This window comes from Giraffa tippelskirchi, chromosome 1 (assembly GCF_054371585.1).
Source record: "Giraffa tippelskirchi isolate mGirTip1 chromosome 1, T2T-mGirTip1v1.2.pri, whole genome shotgun sequence".
Classification (NCBI taxonomy): domain Eukaryota; kingdom Metazoa; phylum Chordata; class Mammalia; order Artiodactyla; family Giraffidae; genus Giraffa; species Giraffa tippelskirchi.
The window spans coordinates 116,861,104-116,881,485 of NC_137275.1; the positions used below are offsets into that span (position 1 = coordinate 116,861,104).

The 20,382-nt window shown below is 39.3% G+C and overlaps 1 pseudogene; it reads right to left on the reverse strand.

The window, feature by feature from the left end:
• Nucleotides 1-18,825: 18,825 nt before the first annotated feature.
• On the reverse strand, nt 18,826-20,026 carry LOC145521399 (eukaryotic initiation factor 4A-I pseudogene; annotated as a pseudogene).
• Between the last annotated feature and the right edge of the window lie 356 nt (nt 20,027-20,382).

The window sequence follows — 20,382 nt, forward strand, 5'->3', positions numbered from 1 at the left end:
AGCTCATGCAGCTCTATGTCAAAAAAACACACAACTCAATCAAAAAATGAACAGAAGATCTGAATAGACAGTTCCCCAAAGAAAACATACAGACGGGAAAAAAGCACATGAAAATATGTTCAACATCACTAATTATCAGAGAAAAGAAAAAGCTACAATGAGATATCATCTCACATTGGTCAGAAAGGCCATCATCAAAAAGTCTGCAAACAATAAAATCCGAAAAGGATATGGAGGAAAGGAAATCCTCTAACACCGCTGGTGGGAATGTAAATTGGTACAACCACTGTGGAGAACAGTATGGAGATTCTTTCAACTAAAATAGAACTACCATATGATCCAGCAGTCTCACTCCTGAGTGTGTATTTGGAGAAAGCCATAATCTGAAAGGATACTTGCATCCCAGTGTTCATTGCAACACTATTTAAAATAGCTGAAACATGGAAACAACCTAAGTGTCCATCGACAGATGAGTAGATAAAGAAGCTGTGGTATATATATACAATGGAAGATTACTCAGCCATAAAAAGGAGCACATCTGTGTCAGTTCTAACAAAGAAGGTGAACCTAGAGCCTATTATACAGAGTGAAGTAAGTCAGGGAAAAACAGATATTGTATATTAGTGCATATATATGAAATCTAGAAAGATGGTACTGATGAATCTATTTTCAGGGCAGGAACAGAGATGCAGATGTAGAGAGCAGACTTGTGCATACAGTGGAGGAAGGAGAGGGTGGGACAAATTGAGAGAGTGGCATGCAAACATATACATTATCATGTGCATGATGGTATTGGATAGCCAGTGAGAATTTGCTATATGATGCAGGGAGCTCAAACTGGTGTCTGTGACAACCTAGAGGGGTGGGAGGTTGGAGGGAGGTTCAAGAGGGAAGGGGCATATGTATGTCTATGGCTGATTCATGTTAATGTATGGTAGAAACCAGCACAACATTGTATAGCAATTACCCTCTAATTAAAAATAAGTAAATTAAAAAAAGAAACTCTAAAAAAAGAGGTAGTACGTATATACAATGGAATATTACTCAAACTTGAAAAAAAATGAGATAATGACATTTGCAGCAACATGGATAGACCTAGAAATCATCATACTTGAGTGAGGTTAAGTCAGACAAAGAAAGAAAAATATGATATCACTCATATGTGGAATGTAATTTTAGAAAGATACAAATGAACTTATTTACAAAACAGACTTAGAGAAATTGAAAACAAACTTATGGTGACCAAAAAGGAAATGTGGATGGGGGGAGTAATTTAGGAGTTTAGGGTAAAGACACACACACTTCTATGTATAAGATAAGTAACCAACAAGGACCTACCAGATAGCACAGAAAACTCTAACAAATATCTTGTGATAACTGGTATGAAAAAAAAATCTAAAAACTTATGTATATATGTATATGTATAACTGAGTCACCTTGTTATACCCCTGAAACTAACACCCCATTGTTAATCAACTGTAGCCCAATAAAATTAAAATATTAAAAAAAAAAACCCAAGCAGACAAAAAAAAGAAAAATAAGGAGAATATCTTTAGGACTTCAGGATAAGGAGAAATTTATCAAAGAATACAGAAGTTCATACTATCAAGGAAACAATTGATAAATTTAGCTATGTTAAATTTAGAAAACTCTTCCCAGGTGGCACAGCAGTAAAGAATCTGCCTGCAATGCAGGAGATGCAGGTTCACTCCCTGGGTCAGGAAGATGATCTGGAGGAGGAAATGGCCACCTACTCCAGTATTCTTGCCTGGAAGATCCATGGACACGGGAGCCTGGTGGGCTATAGTCCATGGGAGCACAGAGTCAGGCATGACTGAACACATACACAAATTTATAAATATAATACCATATATATACCATAAACAGGATAAAAAAACAATTCATACAATTGGAAAAGATATGTACACCACATTATGCCATCAATAATTATTCACAATATATGTTTGCAAAAATGTCAAAAACTTAGAAGAGAATGGATATTTCACAGAGGAGGAAACACAAATGAGTAATAATTGTATGAAAAGATGTTTAGTTTTTTCAGGCCTTCTGTCTTCTTTTTAATTGATTTGTTTGGGATTTTGTTTGATGTTGACTTCAACAAATTATTTGTACATTTTGAATATTAACCCCTTATCAGAGACATCATTTGCAAAAAGTCTTTTCCTAGTCAATAGGTTGCCTTTTCATTTTGTTGATGGTTTCCTTCATTGTGCAAAAGCTTATATGTTTGATTAAGTCTTATTTGTCTATTTTTCTTTTGTTTCCATTGCCTGTGGAGACAAATTTTAAAAATAAAATACTAAAACCAATGTCAAAGAGCTTATTGCCTGTATTTTCTTCTAGGAGTTTTATGGTTTCAGGTCTTACATTTAGGTCTTTAATGCATCTGAGTTTATTTTTATGATTAAGTCTTATTTGTCTATTTTTCTTTTGTTTCCATTGCCTGTGGAGACAAATTTTAAAAATAAAATACTAAAACCAATGTCAAAGAGCTTATTGCCTGTATTTTCTTCTAGGAGTTTTATGGTTTCAGGTCTTACATTTAGGTCTTTAATGCATCTGAGTTTATTTTTATATTTGGTGTGTGGAAGTGTTTTAGTTTGATGCTTTTACATGTACTGCCCAGTTTTCCCAACACCACTTATTGAGGAGACTGCTTCTTTTGTCATAGATTAATTAACCATGTGTGTGGGTTTATTTCTGGGCTGTCTTTCTGTTCCATTGATCTATGTGTCTGTTTTTGTACCACTAACATTCCATTTTGATTACTGTAGCTTTATAGTATAGTCTGGAGTTAGGGAGCATGATTTCCCCAGTTCTGTTTTTCTTTCTCTAGGTTGTTTTGGCTATTCAGGGGCTTTTGTGTTTAAAACAAGCTTCAGAGTTGTTTGTTCTAGTTCTGTGAAAAAATCGTGGGTATTTTGATAGGAATTGCATTAAATCTGTCAATTGTTTTGGGTAGCATGGAAATTTTAACAATTCTTCCAATCCATCAATACAGGATGTCTTTCCATTATTTATATTATCTTCAGTTTCCTTAATCAGTATCTTTAGTTTTCAGAGTACATGTCTCTCATCTCCTTGGTTAATTTATTCCTGGGCATTAATTTTTTTATTGAATTGTAAATGAGATTATTTTCTTGATTTCCCTTTCTGGTAGTTCATTATTAATGTATAGAAATGCAATAGATATCTGTATAGTAATATCTCTACAGTAATATTACTAACAGTTATACCAGTAATCCTGTAACTGAATTTACTGATGAATTCTAAGGTTTTCTTGGTGGAGTCTTCAGTATTTTCTATACATAAATAGTATCCTGTCATCTGCAAGTAAACTGAAATACAATGTTGCTCCTTTACTTACAATTTGGATGCCTTTTATTTCTTTTTCTTGTCTGATTGCTGTGGATACAACTTCCAATAGAATATTTAGTACAGTGGTGAGAGTTGACATCCTTATCTTATTCCTGACCTTAGAGCAAAAGCCTTAATATTCACCACTGAGTATGATGTTGTCTGTGGGTTTGTCTTAAATGACCTTTATTATGTTGAGATATGTTCCCATCTTATGCAGTTTGTGCCCAGTGGCTTTGATGAGGGAACTGGACTTGAAGACAGTGTGGATTGCATCTTCTGGGGGTCACTTGTGGCTGACACACTGGTGGGGAGTAATGCTAGCACTGGAGGGGCTGGAACCAAAGCCCAGTGTCAGCCCAGGCTTCTCTCATGAAATGGTGGCCTCTGCCATGTTGGGTCTGAAGGGCTGGAGCCATAGACCCCAGGAAGCTTGGCTTCTCCCTTGCCTGATGGTGGTCACTGCTCAGGCCAAGGGTGGGGCCAGATTCTGAGGGCTGGAGTCACAGTCCTGAGGGAACTCAGCTTCTTCTTGGCATGACTGTGGTTGCCACCCTGTCCAGGGATAGGATCAGGGCCTGAAGGGTTGCAGCTGCAGTCCTTGGAGAGCTCAAGTTCTTCCTGTGGTGGTGGCAGTCATCCTCTAGACTGAGCAGCCACATGTGAACCTTGGCTTCTCCTCGTGTATGACAGTGGCTGTGGTCAGGGAGCAGGGCCCGAGCAGGAGGTGCTGGAGCCAGAGCCCTGGTACAGACTGCAGCTTTCGCTGGGGTGGCTCTGGCCGGCTGCCTGGAGTGCACCAGGCAGTTTTCAGTCTGCTGCCTCTGTGCTGGGAGTGGGTGCGAGCAAGCCTTGCACGTACTCTCCAAGAGAAGAGTTTTGGATTCTTACAACCATCCAGTAAACCCCACTGATCTTTAAACCATCCAAGGGTACACATATGAGTGCTGCACTCCTGGACTGGGGTGTCTATTGTGGGGCTCAAAACCCTCACTCTATAGGGAGGAGCCTTTAGCCTGTGATATCTCTCTCTTCTCCTAGGTCATCTGCCAGGAGTATGGGTCATAACTAGGTTTCTTCACCTCCTCTTCTATTAGAATCCATGTGGTTCTTTCTTTATAACCCTTTTCATAGCAGAGCTATTCTTCTAGTTTTCAGATTACACTTAGAGAAAGTTACTCCATAGGTAGTTTTAATTTTGATGTGTTTGTTGTGGGAGGTGAGCTCAGACTCTTCCTACTCTGCGGTCTCAATTCTGCCTCTACCTGTTTCATTATTAATAGAAACTTTAAACAGTTAAAAAATTAAATACCAAACATTCAATTTTCTCTTAAAGACTAGAAACACTTTCAAGTTCACCATACCGTTTACAGTGTCATATCAAAGCTACATTTAATACATTTGAAAAGTTATACTGGTAGAAAAAGAAACAAATAGGTAAAATATATATATTTTAGCATACTCTTTCTCTTCAAAGAAGTGAAGTAGGTATGCCAAGTGACTGAACTTCCTAGAAGATAACGTAAAATGAGAAAGTAAGTTCTGGTACTCAGACCTGTCTATTTTATTTAAAGTTTAAAAGTCTGCTGTTGTATGGTACTTTCCTCACTCCTTCCCCCTAATAAAAGAAAAGTGCTGATACTTCATAAAAACTTTTTTCTGACTTTAACATAGAGCTTTTGAAAGTTTGAAGCCATTCTCTGTCTTGGGAGCTTTCTGATTACTCCTTCAAACTCCTTATTTGTTATTGGTCTGCTCAGGCTTTCTACTTCTTCTTCACTCAGTCTTGGTAGGTTATATGTTTTGCTAAGTATCTTTGTACTTCTTACCAAAGAATGCCCTGTTTCTTTCTCACTAAGGTAAAACTAGTCACTTGTGTTTCTTCTGAAAACTTTGTTTTGCTTTTAACATTTCTTCATCCAGAATTGACTTTTGTGTCTGTGTAGGGAATTCAATTTTATCTTTTTCCACATGGGTAATCAGTTGTCCAAAAACTGTTTATTGAATATTCATCTTCTTCTAATGATTTACAATGGAAACTCTGTCATAGCTTGAGTTTCCATGTTTATATAGATTTGTTTCTAGACTTTCTATTCTATTTGATTGGTTTCTATCTCTTTCCTCAATATCAGCCTACACTGTCCTAATTTCTAAAACTTTAAAATAAATGTTGATATTTGATAGAATAAATGGCTGACACACTTAATTTATACTTTGAGTGTTTTATCTAGTCCTGGCATTTTGTATCTCAGTATAAACTTTATAATCCATTTGTTATGTTCCATGAAAAACTCATGTGCAACATTGATTAAAATTTTAATTTATATCAATTTGGGGAGAATTAAAATTTTTACAATTCTGAGTCTCCTATCAATGAACATGATATCTCTTTATAATTATTAGGTCTCCTTTAATGCCTATCAATAAAGATTTATAATATTTTATATAATTTTGTATATATTTAAAAATATATACAAAAATACAGCCCATCGCTATTCTAAATGGCTTTTCTTTGTAAATTACATGGCCTGGCTTCTTGTTACTGGTATATAAAAATGCACTTGATTTTTGAAATTGATATCATTGTCAAGCTCTTTCCTTATTCTAATAACTTATCTGCATATTTTAAAAGCCCAGGTGGTAGAATTAATCACATTCCTCAATCTGTGACACTTCATTCTTTTCTTGCTTTATTATTTACTTATTACTTTTTAATCTATATTGCTGAGTGTGAAGTTTGTCATACATTTTTGTTAGATATACTTCTCAAGTTGCAGAACTTGTCTTATAATACTGAGAGTTTTATCAGGAGTAAAATATTGAATTAATTCAATGCTTTTTTGTGTCTATAGAGGTAATGATATGATTTATCTACTTAATTTTGTTACTGTGGTAAGTAACACTAACAGATTCTCTAATATAAAACTTCCATTGCAATCCTTTATCATATTTTATAGGCTATTGATTGGATTTGGCTTTCTAATGTTTTGTTTAGGATTTCTACACCTATATCATGAGTTTGATAGGTTTTTATTTCTTGAATTGTCCTTGCCTTGCTTTTGTTATAAGGTTCAGACCAACCTGATGGGAATCAGGAGACTGTATCAGATTAGAATTATCTGTCATTGACTGTTGATAAACTCTTCTGGGCCTAGTTTCCTTGTGGAAAGGTTTTAAGTTACTAGTTCAATTCCTTTAATAGCTATGCATGCGTGCATACTAAGTCATTTCAGTTGTGTCAGACTCTTTGTGACTCTACAGACTGTATCCCACCAAGCTCCTCTGTCCATGGGTTCTCCAGGTAAAAATACTGGAGTGGGTTGCCATTCCCTTCTCCAGGGATCCTCCTGACCCAGAGATAGGACCAGCTTCTCTTATGTCTCCTGCACTGGCAAATGGGTTCCTTGCCACTGAGCCACCTGGGAAACCCATTAATAGCTCTATGTCTATTCAAATGTTTTATTTCTTTTTAACTCAATTTTTGCAAATTATATTTTTTTAGTAATTGTTAAATTTCATCTAAGTTTTCAGATTTATTGATAACATTTCACAGGTTTTGTCATTAAGAATCAAAATACTGAATTGAACCGATGGTGATGATACTAAATAGACTGTAAATTTCTTTAAGACTGCAGTTTAAAGTGTTACATCTTATTAAAGTTAAATCAAATACAAAAATAAAAATATTTTAAAATTATTTTTCTTCTGTTTGGAGGAATGCAGAATTATTTATCAGGAAAAGAAATATTGAGCCACAGTCTTTACCAGGATAGACAGCTTTTCTCTCAACTTTTTCCTCTTAAGCCAAGAATATATGGAGCCTCATAAAATGAATTACAAATAATTTTTGAAAAGATACTCATTCACTTTCTAGCATAGGGCAAATATTGGGTTATATGGAGAAACATATTTAATCATAATGATGCCTTGTATTTCCTTTTTCATACTTTATCTCATTATAGCCTTTCAGTTCAGTTCAGTCCCTCAGTCGTGTCCGCCTCTTTGTGACCCCATGAACTGCAGCATGCCAGGCCTCCTTGTCCTTTAGCAGCTTTATTTAGTTTTCTGCTTAAAAGTCACAAAGGTTAGCTGTAAACTCTAAAGTCATTTTGAGAAAGGACTCTGGAGAGTCTCCTGAGAACAGTTTGCTTGAAAGTACATGAGTTCATTCTTAATAGACTCAAACATTGAAGTCCCTACCTGACATTTAAAGCCTAATTCTTTAGACTCTGGACTGGTTTATGTCTGCTTGACTGTGTCAGTGGTCCAGAGTTATTCAAGGAAGAAATTAGAAATGAAACGCTTGTGTATCCTGCTCAGATTATATTTGTGTGATCTAGAGAAAATGACTTAATACTCCTTTATTTCCTCCTCTGTAAATCAAAGAGGTTAGACAACATTGCTGATTTTTATTCCATGTGTTTTTAATGAAAGCACTGTCACCTCTAACTCTATTGCTAAGCACATGTTTGGAAACTCCCTCCCTTAGCCCTGTGCCACAATAGCATTGCATTTAACTACACTCATTTATTCATTCTCCATTTATTTTTAAAATCTTTATATGTTAGGCATTGGGGTAAGTACTGGGGTTATAGAGGTAATAGATTTTAATTCTTGCCTTAGTTATGGTTTAATGCAGAAGTCTGTGCTATATCCATATGCATAGGGTATCACAGAAAATCAGATGAGTAGGATTATATGAGGTGGGGATCTTTGGGAACAAGTGATAACATGAAATCTAACTTGAAGGGCTAGTAGGAATTAGAGAAAATGACAGAGAAAGAAGTTCCAGGCAGACGAAACAGATTCTGCAAAGATTGGGAGGCTTATAACCAAATAATATCTTTGATTTGTTGAGAGAAAAGTGCATGTATGAGGGAAAGAGATGAGGCTAGAGACCTGTACAGGGGTCAGATTATAAAAGGTCTATAAATTATGCTGAGGAATTACCATGTTGAGTATTTTTAGATTTCCAGAAGGATTTTATGAGGGGAGGAAAACATTAGGGTTTCATTTTAAATATTCTTCTGGCTTCAGTGGAAACATGTGAAAGTGATTATGAAGTATATTACAGATTAGGCTTGATTCAACTCTTATTTCAACTCCCTTCTATTATATCCTTTCATAATGTGAAGTGAAAGTCACTCAGTTGTGTCCGACTCTTTGCAAACCCATGGATTATACAGTTCATGGAAATCTCCAGGCCAGAATACTGAAGTGGGTAGCCTTTCCTTTCTCCAGGGGATCTTCCCAACCCAGGGATCAAACCCAGGTCTCCCACATTGCAGACAGATTCTTTACCAGCTGAGCCACAAGGGAAGTTCTTTCATAATGTAAGAGCTGAAAATCCAAAACCAACATTTTCCCAAACTCCCATAGTACGTGACTTAGGGCCTGTACTATGTACAGATGCATTGACACAAATGTAAAAGCCAAACGAAACAAAACAAAAAAAACTGATATGAAGCTGAGTTTCATGAGAGGCAGACTATGAAGATCCAATTTGCTGGGGTGGAAAACTAGAGGAGGTGGCATAATTTTGGAGCTTGAACTGTTGTTATTGGGAAGGTCTAACACCAGCCAACTGATGGAAACATGAATCTATCGAGTGGAGGTAGAGTAGAGATAAACTCCTTGAGAGGCCCAGTTCTGTGCTGTGGTTAGTCACCACATGGTCTGTTTCCACAGCTCACTCGGCAATTCTATGAATGATTCATATCACTTAGCAATTCCTTTCTTCTTTAAGCAGCTAAAGAAGATTCTGTTGTTTGGGACTATGAACCCTGACCAACTCGTAGGAGGGTAAATTAAAGAAGTTGCAGTAGAATTTAATAGATGGATAAAGATACAAAGCATGTTAAGGGATTATTAGTTATTCTTTATGTGGGAATTTTTTTGTAGGTATAATGCTTATATATGTCCCTTTAAGCTTAAACACATTGTCAAAGTAAAATGATCACTACTGAGCACAATGATGTGATCATTCACCTAGAGCCAGACATTCTGGAATGCAAAGTCAAGTGAGCCTTAGGAAGCATCACTACAAACAAAGCTAGTGGAGGTGATGGAATTCCAGTCGAGCTATTTCAATCCTGAAAGATGATGCTGTGAAAGTGCTGCACTCAATATGCCAGCAAATATGGAAAACTCAGCAGTGGCCACAGGACTGGAAAAGGTGAGTTTTCATTCCAATCCCAAAGAAAGGCAATGCCAAAGAATTCTCAAACTACCACACAATTGCACTCATCTCACATGCTAGTAAAGTAATGCTCAAAATTCTCCAAGCCAGGCTTCAGCAATGCATGAACCGTGAACTTCCAGATGTTCAAGCTGGTTTTAGAAAAGGCAGAGGAACCAGAGATCAAATTGCCAACATCCGCTGGATCATCAAAAAAGCAAGAGAGTTCCAGAAAAACATCTATTTCTGCTTTATTGACTATGCCAAAGCCTTTGACTGTGTGGATCACAATAAACTGTGGAAAATTCTGAAAGAGATGGGCATACCAGACCACTTGACTTGCCTCTTGAGAAACCTGTATGCAGGTCAGGAAGCAACAGTTAGAACTGGACATGGAACAACAGACTGGTTCTGAATAGGAAAAGGAGTATGTCAGGGCTGTATATTGTCACCCTGCTTATTTAACTTATATGCAGAGTACATCATGAGAAACTCTGGGCTGGAGGAAGCACAAGCTGGAGTCAAGATTTCCGGGAGAAATATCAATAACCTCAGATATGCAGATGGCACCACCCTTATGGCAGAAAGTGAAGAAGAACTAAAGAGCCTCTTGATGAAAGGAAAGAGTAGAGTGAAAAAGTTGGCTTAAAGCTCAGCATTCAGAAGACTAAGATCATAGCATCCGATCCCATCACTTCATGGCAGATAGATGAGGAAACAGTGGCTGACTTTATCTTTCTGGGCTCCAAAATCACTGCAGATGGTGATTGCAGCCATGAAATTAAAAGACGCTTACTCCTTGGAAGGAAAGTTATGACCAACCTAGACAGCATATTAAAAAGCAGAGACATTACTTTGCCAACAGTGGTCCATCTAGTCAAGACTATGGTTTTTCCAGTGGTCATGTATGGCTGTGAGTGTTGGAGTATAAAGAAGGCTGAGTGCCAAAGAATTTATACTTTTGAACTGTGGTGTTGGAGAAGACTCTTGCGAGTCCCTTAGACTGCAAGGAGATCCAACCAGTCCATTCTAAGGGAGATCAGTCCTGGGTGTTCATTGGAAGGACTGATGTTGAAGCTGAAACTCCAATACTTTAACCACCTGATGCGAAGAGCTGACTCATTGGAAAAGACCCTGATGCTGGGAAAGATTGAGGGCAGGAGAAGAAGGGGATGACAGAGGATGAGATGGTTGGATGGCGTCACCGACTTGATGGACATGGGTTTGTGTGGACTCCGGGAATTGGTGATGGACAGAGAGGCCTGGCGTGCTATGGTTCATGGGGTTGCAAAGAGTCGGACAAGACTGAGCAACTGAACTGAACTGAACTGAGTCTTTGCCTTGGCTTAGAGATATGAACCGTGTAGAGGAGCTAGAGCTTTCTTTATATTTCACCCTTCTATACAAAACTATAATGAGTTTCATATACCACATAAATCTTTCAAATATTTGTCTAGCTGAAGAAGTCAACAAACTCAAAAGCAAGATAACAAATTGGCTATTAGCTCTTTGGCAGTGTAGTAACAGACTCACAGAGATAGTTAACAATAAATAAGCTTTAATTCTATGTAAGTTTAATAAAAAAAAATCTCCTACAAAATTAGTGCAGTGCCATAGTTACTGAATGATACTTATTGAACAGTAATTACTGGTTCAATACATCACAGAGAACACAATCTCTTTTGTATGGTTCATTTCAGACTAAACAATGGTATTAGTTACCTTCCTTGAAGATGAATGCGAACAGCATTCAGTGACATTTAGTTTCTTTAAAAAAATAATACTTCTTGCAACCTGAAAGCTAGTTATTTATCACCCCAATGAATAATATTTTTGGGGGGAGACATTTTATGTAGGAAGGACTATTAGTAATAGGTAATTTCATGCACTAGGATTTGTAAGGGTATTTCATGTCATGATAAGTTTCTTTGTTTTATAGGAAGGGAAATAAAAGTAATTCATTGTACAAACAATTTCCTTACTATCTCTTACTCAGGATTCTGAGTGGGGGGTCTTGCTTTAATTAGCTTAAAAAGAATGTAAATTTATTACCAAGAGTTATGTGGCTACACAAATCTCTAAGAGATTTAGCAGATTTGGAGGCTGAAAAGCCAGCAAATTTTTCAAATCATGCCCTGCTACTGATGGGCAGGTGTGGCAGCTCACATCACTCAAGACTGGCTTCTGATGTTTCTATTAGATGTTCCATTTCAAAACAGATCAATGTCGTATCATATTTACCTTGGATGAATGTACTCCCCTCAGCTCCTCCCTCTTCCTGTTAGTCTTGCCTTGAGCAGTTGATTGGCAGAACCCTCGGTCATTACCAGAGTCCAAGTTGTGAAGGCTCTGGGTAAACTCTTTTACCTGGAGGAGGCAGGACTTTAATGGTAGGAAATTCCCATATACTGTGAGGTTGTGTACAGGTTATGCAACCTCAACATATGACAGATATCCACTATACTATAGCCTCTGACAAATCAGGAAGTCAATCACGGACAAGGGAGTATATAATTCCCTCCCAATCTCTGGTCTGGTTTCATTTAGTCTTGCATTTAAAAAGCAGCTCAGGAGTGAGAAACTAATGTAGAAATGGCAGTGGCCCTTGAATATTGGGCTGTCGATTGATTTTTACCTTCACGATTATGAATTTGTATGTCAAATATAGATGTGCCCAATACATAATAGTCAAGATATAGAATATTTGAAAGAACAATGAACACTGGAAGGAAGATCTTAAATTATTTCCAGATACAAGTATGTTTGTAAATGTCACCCTTTTACAAAACCTCAAGGTGATCTAGGAAAAAAAGGTTAACTTTTGCTCCTTTGGGGGGAGACATTTTATGTAGGAAGGACTATTAGTAATAGGTAATTTCATGCACTAGGATTTGTAAGGGTATTTCATGTCATGATAAGTTTCTTTGTTTTATAGAAAGGGAAATGAACGGAATGAAATGAATGGATTTCATAAAAACTGAGGGACTTCAAGGGGAAAGCATCAACTCAACAGATCCAGTGTATATTGAAACTGTCTGGGAGTGATGGAAATCAGTTATCCCAGAGAGGTGGTGGATGATATGGGGAGATGGCAATGACTGGAACCTTTTTCAGTGATATATGTTCAAGGAGCAGTAATGTTAGTTTTCTTCAGGATTCACTTGAGAAAAAAATAATGGAAGGGGAATTAGGCTTTCTGTCCAGTTCAGTCACTCAGTCGTGTCCAACTCTTTGTGACCCTATGGCCTGCAGCATGACAGGCTTCCCTGTCCATTACCAACTCCTGGAGCTTGCTCAAACTCATGTCCATCCAGTCGGTGACTCTATCCAACCTTCTCAACCTCTATCATCCCCTGCTGAGACCAGCTCAGCTAAATGAGGTGAGAGATGAGTGCGGCAGATCATAAGAAAGTGCAGACAAAAGAGCAAGAAAGATGTGACCGGGGAACTCAAGACCTCAAGGATCAAGAGTCCCACCGACCAATTCCACGTAGCCTTTACTGAGCTCTTGGTGTGCTGGCTGTGTCTAGTTTTATAGATAACGTATGGTTGCCATGCCCCCAGTCACATCCCAGAGTTAATGTTCTTCTTTGTCCTTTTGTGTTGCCTCCTAGTACCAAGGACGTCACACAGCCGGGGGTAGCGATCCTTGCAAGAACGTCAGGAGAACAATCAGTGCATGCACAAGCCACGTTCTAACTTGCACTGACTGTTATTCCTAAGTCTGCACCCCCTGCCCTCCCACTGCTCACACGGGACTCACTGACCTCAGCTAGTCAGCCCATCTACTCTGGTTACTTTAAACTGTATTTCCTGTTGTTTTCTCAAGGTTTCAAAAAGACATCTGGATGTTTTCCCACAGTTCCCTTCTCCTCCTGCCTTCAATCTTTCCCAGCATTGGGGTCTTTTCTAATGAGTCGGTTCTTCACATCAGGTGACCAAAGTATTGGAGCTTCAGCTTCACTATCAGTCCTTCCAATGAATATTCAGGACTGATTTTCTTTAGGATGGGCTGGTTAGATCTCCTTGCAGTCCAAGGAACTCTCAAGAGTCTTCTCCACCACCACACACAGTTCGAAAGCATCAGTTCTTCATTACTCACCTTCCTTTTCAGTCCAGCTCTCACATCCATACATGAGTACTGGAAAAACCATAGCTTTGACTAGAAGCTTTACCTTTGTTGGTAAAGTAATGTCTCTGCTTTTTAATATGTTGTCTAGGTTGGTCATAGCTTTTCTTCTAAGCAGCAAGCAGGAAGTCAAGTTTAGTTTCATGGCTGCAATCACCTTCTGCAGTGACTTGGAGCCCAAGAAAATAAACTCTGTCACTGTTTCTATTGTTTCCCCATCTATTTGCCATGCAGTGATGGGACTGGATGCCATGATCTTAGATTTCTGAATACTGAGTTTTAAGCCAACTTTTTCACTCTCCTCTTTCACTTTCATCAAGAGGCTCTTTAGTTCTTCACTTTCTGCCATAAGCATGGTGTCATCTCCATGTCTGAGGTTATTGATATTTCTCCCAGCAATCTTGATTCCAGCTTGTGGTTCATCTGGCCCAGCATTTCACATGATGTACTCTGCATATAAGTTAAATAAGCAGGGTGACAAATATACAGCTTTGGCATATTCCTTTCCTGATTTGGAACCAGTCCGTTGTTCCATGTCTGGTTCTAACTGTTGCTTCCCGACCTGCATACAGGTTTCTCAAGAGGCAGGTCAGGTAGTCTGATATTCCCATCTCTTTCAGAATTTTCCTCAGTTTCTTGTGATCCACACAGTCAAAGGCTTTTGCATAGCCCATAAAACACAAAGTAGATGTTTTTCTGGAACTCTCTTGCTTTTTCTATGATCCAATGGATATTGGCAATTTCATCTCTGATTCCTCTGTGTTTCCTAAATCCAGCTCGAACATCTGGAAGTTCTTGCCTTGAGAACCCCATGAACAGTAGGGTTTCTAGTTGCAAACAAAAGAGGCCACATCCGGACAGCTCTGAGAGAAAAGATATCTACTGGAAACGTGTATTTGGTAGCTTACAGAAGAATCAGGCTTTGGGAATAGTGATGAACCAAGGAATTTTGCGTATCTTAAAATACCGAAATTCATATCTCAAAGAAGTCTGGTAGAATGTCACTGGTGCTGTCACGGGGCAACACTTGAGATCCATGGAATCTCAACTCTGCAATCATCCTTATGGGCAACCGGATGGGCCTGCCCCTTACATAGCTCCCTCAGGATTCCAAGCCTTCAGTGGAAGTTCCTACTGGCATAGTTAAAAATACATTCTCTGCTAATAGCTGCAAAGGATATTTTTTGGCTTTTATAGTAGAGGAGTGAGGCCTTGTCTCTTAAAAAAGATCTACAAAGTGGAACCCCTTCCCCCAGGTAGGAAAGATAATCAGACTGTTAAAAGTAATAGCATCAGCTTTGACAAATATCCACAATTTGGGGGTCAACAGCCGTCTGCTGTGGGGAATAATATCATGTATTCAGACTGCCTACTATCTTCATGGGTTCAGCTTGACTCAGGGAGGAGAAAGGACATATATATTAGAGCGTATCTAAGCGGGAAGAACCATAGCAGTGTGGATCGCTAAAGGACCTGGAAAAGTAGGTCATAATTGCAGCTGTGGGAGAAGTGACTGGGAGAAGTGTAAGGGTGACAGCAGTAGGGGAAGAGTAGCCAAAGGATCTTTTTTTAAAATTAATTTTTATTGGAGTATAGTCAATTTATAATGTGTTAGTTTCAGGTGTATGCTGCTGCTGCTGCTGCTGCTGCTAAGTCGCTTCAGTCGTGTCCGACTCTGTGCGACCCCACAGACGGCAGCCCACCAGGCTCCCCCGTCCCTGGGATTCTCCAGGCAAGAATACTGGAGTGGGTTGCCATTTCCTCCTCCAGTGCATGACAGTGAAAAGTGAAAGTGAAGTCACTCAGTCGTGTCCGACTCTCCGCGACCCCATGGGCTGCAGCCAACCAGGCTCCTCTGTCCATGCGGTTTCCCAGGCAAGAGTACTGGAGTGGGGTGCCATTGCCTTCTCCTTCAGGTGTATAGCAGAGTAAATAAGTTGTACATATAGCCACTCATTTTTAGATTCCATTTCCATATAGGTCATTACAGAGTATTGAGTAGAGTTACCCATGCTACACAGTACGTTCTTATTAGTTTCCTATTTTATATATAGTGGTGTGTATATGTCAGTCCCAATCTCCCAATTTACCCTTCCCCCCTTCCCCATGGTAACCATAAGTTTATTTTCTATATCTGTGACTCTGTTGCTGTTTTTAAAATAGGTTCAATTGTACTATTTTTTTTTAGATTCCGATTTTAAGCAGTGTATTAAGAAGAGGTGGCAAGAATACACAGAAGAACTGTACAAAAAAGATCTTCATGACCCAGATAATCACGATGGTGTGATCACTCACCTAGAGCCAGACATCCTGGAATGTGAAGTCAAGTGGGCCTTAGAAAGCATCACTACGAACAAAGCTAGTGGAGGTGATGGAATTCCAGTTGAGCTATTTCAAATCCTCAGAGGTGATGCTGTGAAAGTGCTGCACTCGATATGCCAGCAAATTTGGAAAACTCAGCAGTGGCCACAGGACTGGAAAAGGTCAATTTTCGTTCCAATCCCAAAGAAAGGCAATGCCAAAGAATGCTCAAACTACCGCACAATTGCACTCATCTCACAAGCTAGTAAAGTAATGCTCAAAATTCTCCAAGCCAGGCTTCAGCAATACGTGAACCGTGAACTTCCAGATGTTCAAGCTGGATTTAGAAAAGGCAGAGGAACCAGAGATCAAATTGCCAATATCTGCTGGATCATCGAAAAAGCAAGAGAGTTCCAGAAAAACATCTATTTCTGCTTTATTGACTATGCCAAAGCCTTTGACTGTGTGGATCACAATCAACTGTTGAAAATTCTGAAAGAGATGGGAACACCAGACCACCTGACCTGTCTCTTGAGAAACCTGTATGCAGGTCAGGAAGCAACAGTTAGAACTGGACATGGAACAACAGACTGGTTCCAAATAGGAAAAGGAGTATGTCAAGGCTGTATATTGTCACCCTGCTTATTTAACTTATATGCAGAGTACATCATGAGAAACGCTGGGCTGGAGGAAACACAAGCTGGAATCAAGATTGCCGGGAGAAATATCAATAACCTCAGATATGTGGATGACACCACCCTTATGGCAGAAAGTGAAGAACTAAAGAGCCTCTTGATGAAAGTGAAAGAGGAGAGTGAAAAAGTTGGCTTAAGGCTCAACGTTCATAAAACTAAGATCATGGCATCTGGTCCCATCACTCCATGGGAAATAGATGGGGAAACAGTGGAAACAGTGTCAGACTTTATTTTTGGGGGCTCCAGAATCACTGCTGATGGTGACTGCCGCCATGAAATTAAAAGACGCTTACTCCTTGGAAGGAAGGTTATGGACAACCTAGATAGCATATTTAAAAGCAGAGACATTACTTTGCCAACAACGGTCCATCTAGTCAAGGCTATGGTTTTTCCAGTAGTCATGTATGGATGTGAGAGTTGGACGGTGAAGAAAGCTGAGCGCTGAAGAATTGATGCTTTCAAACTGTGGTGTTGGAGAAGACTTGAGAGTCCCTTGGACTGCAAGGAGATCCAATCAATCCATCCTAAAAGAGATCAATCCTGGGTGTTCATTGGAAGGTCTGATGTTGAAGCTAAAACTCCAATACTTTGGCTACCTCATGCGAAGGGTTGACTCATTGGAAAAGACCCTAATGCTGGGAAGGATTGGGGGCAGGAGGAGAAGGGGACGACAGAGGATGAGATGGTTGGATGGCATCACCGACTCGACGGACATGGGTTTGGGTAAACTCCGGGAGTTGGTGATGGACAGAGAGGCCTGGCGTGCTGCAATTCATGGCGTCGCAAAGAGTCGGACATGACTGAGCGACTGAACTGAACTGAACTTTAAGCAGTATCATATGATATTTGTCCTTCTCTGTGTGACTTGTATCATTCAGTATAACAAGCTCTAGGTCCATCCGTATGGCTTCAAGGGACATTATTTTATTATTTTTAGTGGCTGAGTAATATTCCATTGTGTGTGTATGTATAACATCTTCTTTATCTGTTCTTCTGTCAATGGAAATTTAGATTTCTTCCTTGTCTTGGCTATTGTAAATAGTGCTTCAGTGAACACTGGGTTACCTATCTTTTGAAATTATGGTTTTCTCTAGATATATGCCCAGGAGTGGTATTGCTGGATCATATGGTAGCCCTGGGCTCAAGGAACAGATTCGGTCCTGAGATGAGCTACAGAGCTTCTTAGTGGTATCCTCAGTCATTAACAACAGTATAGCTGGTGAACAGAAAGGAACAAAAAGGAGGCAAGGATTTTAGAATGATGCTGGCTATGGGTTTTGTTACCAATATTGAGTTACCCAAACTCCATTGATTATCTTTCCCAGGGCCAGTCGCCAGGCATGTTATCCATATAGCTTTATTCATTTTTCTTAAAGCATAATGGCTCTATGATTTTTGTTAAAATTATACATTCCATTATAAAAAATCAAACAATATAGAAAAGTCCATGACAAAAGTAAGTCATTCTCTCAATTTCATCATCTGGAAAAAATCATTAACATTTGGTGAATATTTTGTGAATATTGCATATTTGGCTATATAAGTAGAAATAATTTTAGGAAAATGGGATCACATACTAAACATTTGATTTAAAAATAAAATATTAAATTTGACACTTAAATTAAACTGAAGAAATAGTAATTAAAAGAATAATTTGTTTTAAGTTTCCAAGTCATTTAATTTCCAACTCATTTAATTGATTTCCTGAATTGGTATATACAAATCGGTACTATACAAATCAATGTAACAGTGGCTACCCCTATCACCTGGGGGGATCCCCTGGTCAGCTAACTCAGGTGTCCTCCCTCCAGATTTGGTCCAGCATGTGAAATGGAGTGACAGCTTATGGCCCCCTCCCCACCCTTGAATAATTTTCCAGAAGAGTTCAGCTAGGGTGGAGAGAGCCTCTGGAGTTCAGAAGTTGACTAGATTAGGGAAATTGATTAGTGTCTTTGGGCCTACCCCCAAAGAAAAGGGTGTCCAGAATATTCATGGTTCCTTCTTTTGCCTCAAAAAGCAACATTTATTCAAAGAAAAAAAAAGGCAAGATGTCCACCCCTTGGCTCCCTTCCTCCCCCTTCTTGCTGCTCCTTGGTCCCCCAAGGTTGATTCCTGGCTGGGGCTAGATAGTAGAACAGCTCCTGTCAGATGTTGTCAGCTACATTGAGGGGCAGCTCTTCATTGGAGGTGTTGCAGAAGATGTCTCCAAGGTCTGTCACCATGTTAATAGCCACACTATTATGACCAAAACTTTCACTGTGACTGATTATATGGATGCATTTTTTCCTGTTAGTGGGAAGGTCATAGTTTATGACTAAGGAAGCCTGCTGCACATTGATACCTCTAGCCAGTAGGTCAATGGTAATCAATACCCTACTAGAGCCAGAGGGGAACTCCCCCATGATTACATCTCATCTTTTTGGTTCATATCTCTGCTCATGGCAGAGACAGTGAAGTCTCAGGTTTGCATCTTCTTAGTGGACCATTGGGCCTTCCTTCAGATGTTGATGAAGATGATAGCCTGTGTAATGGTCAAGGTTTTGTTTAAGTCACACAGTGAGTCTAATTTCCACTTCTCTCATTCCACATTAATGTGGAATTGGTGGATACCTTCCAGGGTCAACTCTTCTTTCTTGAGAAGAATTTGAATTGAGTCCCTCATAACTTCTTTGTCACTTCAAACACATTAGAAGGCATTGTAGCTGACAGCAGAATCACTTGGGTTTTGCTATTAAGCTTTTGGAATATGTCATAGATCTTCTGGTCCTTAATCATTTCATCAACTTCATCTGGTATAAATATCTTGATGTGTTTGAGAGAAAGGTATCTCTGGTTAAGCATATCAAACCTATGGCCTAGGGTACCCACAGGGAAATGGGAGCTTCTACCTGTAACTTCTGCCCCTCAGCACACACATTAGTACTCGCAGGGGGTATACCCCCAATGGAGGCATGGCAGAGGGCACCCATATAATCTCCTAATGCTGTGACTTCCTTCTGTATCTGCTGAGCCAACTCTGAATGGCTGCTAGGACCAAGGCCCGGTGATCTTTAGATCCAATTCATTCTGTTGCAGAATTGATATGGCAAAGGTTGCTATTTTACCAATCCCAGATTGGGCTTGAGCAGTCACATTGTAGTCCTTGATACAATGAAGAATGGTTCACTGCTGGATGGCAGAAGGTGTCTCAAAACCATAGGTGTAGATGTCATGGAGGAGGCACTCAGAGAGGTTCATGTCATCAAAGTTATCACCAGTCTCTTGCTTGTTACTCTTAATGATGCCTTAGGGCTTCATCCCAATGAGGCTATTTTCTCTGGGTTGGGAATCTTGACTTGCAGACATGATCCTTACTGAATGAGTTAGCAAACTTTAGATCTATCTTTTTTCACTCATAAAAATTTGAGGGGGGGGGTGGATTTTTTGACATCATATTGTTGTTCAGTTGCCAAGTTGTGTCTGACTCTTCAAGACCCTCTGGTCTGCAGTGTGCCAGGCTTCCCTGTTTCTCACCATCTCCCAGAGTTTGCCCAGGCTCGTGTCCATTGAATTAGTGATGCAATCTAACCATCTCATCCTCTGTTGCCCTCTTCTCTTTCTGCCTTCAATCTTTCCCAGCATCAGAATCTTTCCCAGTGAGTTGGCTGTTCACATCAGGTGGCCGAATTATTGAAGCTCCAGCTTTAGCATCAGTCCTTCCA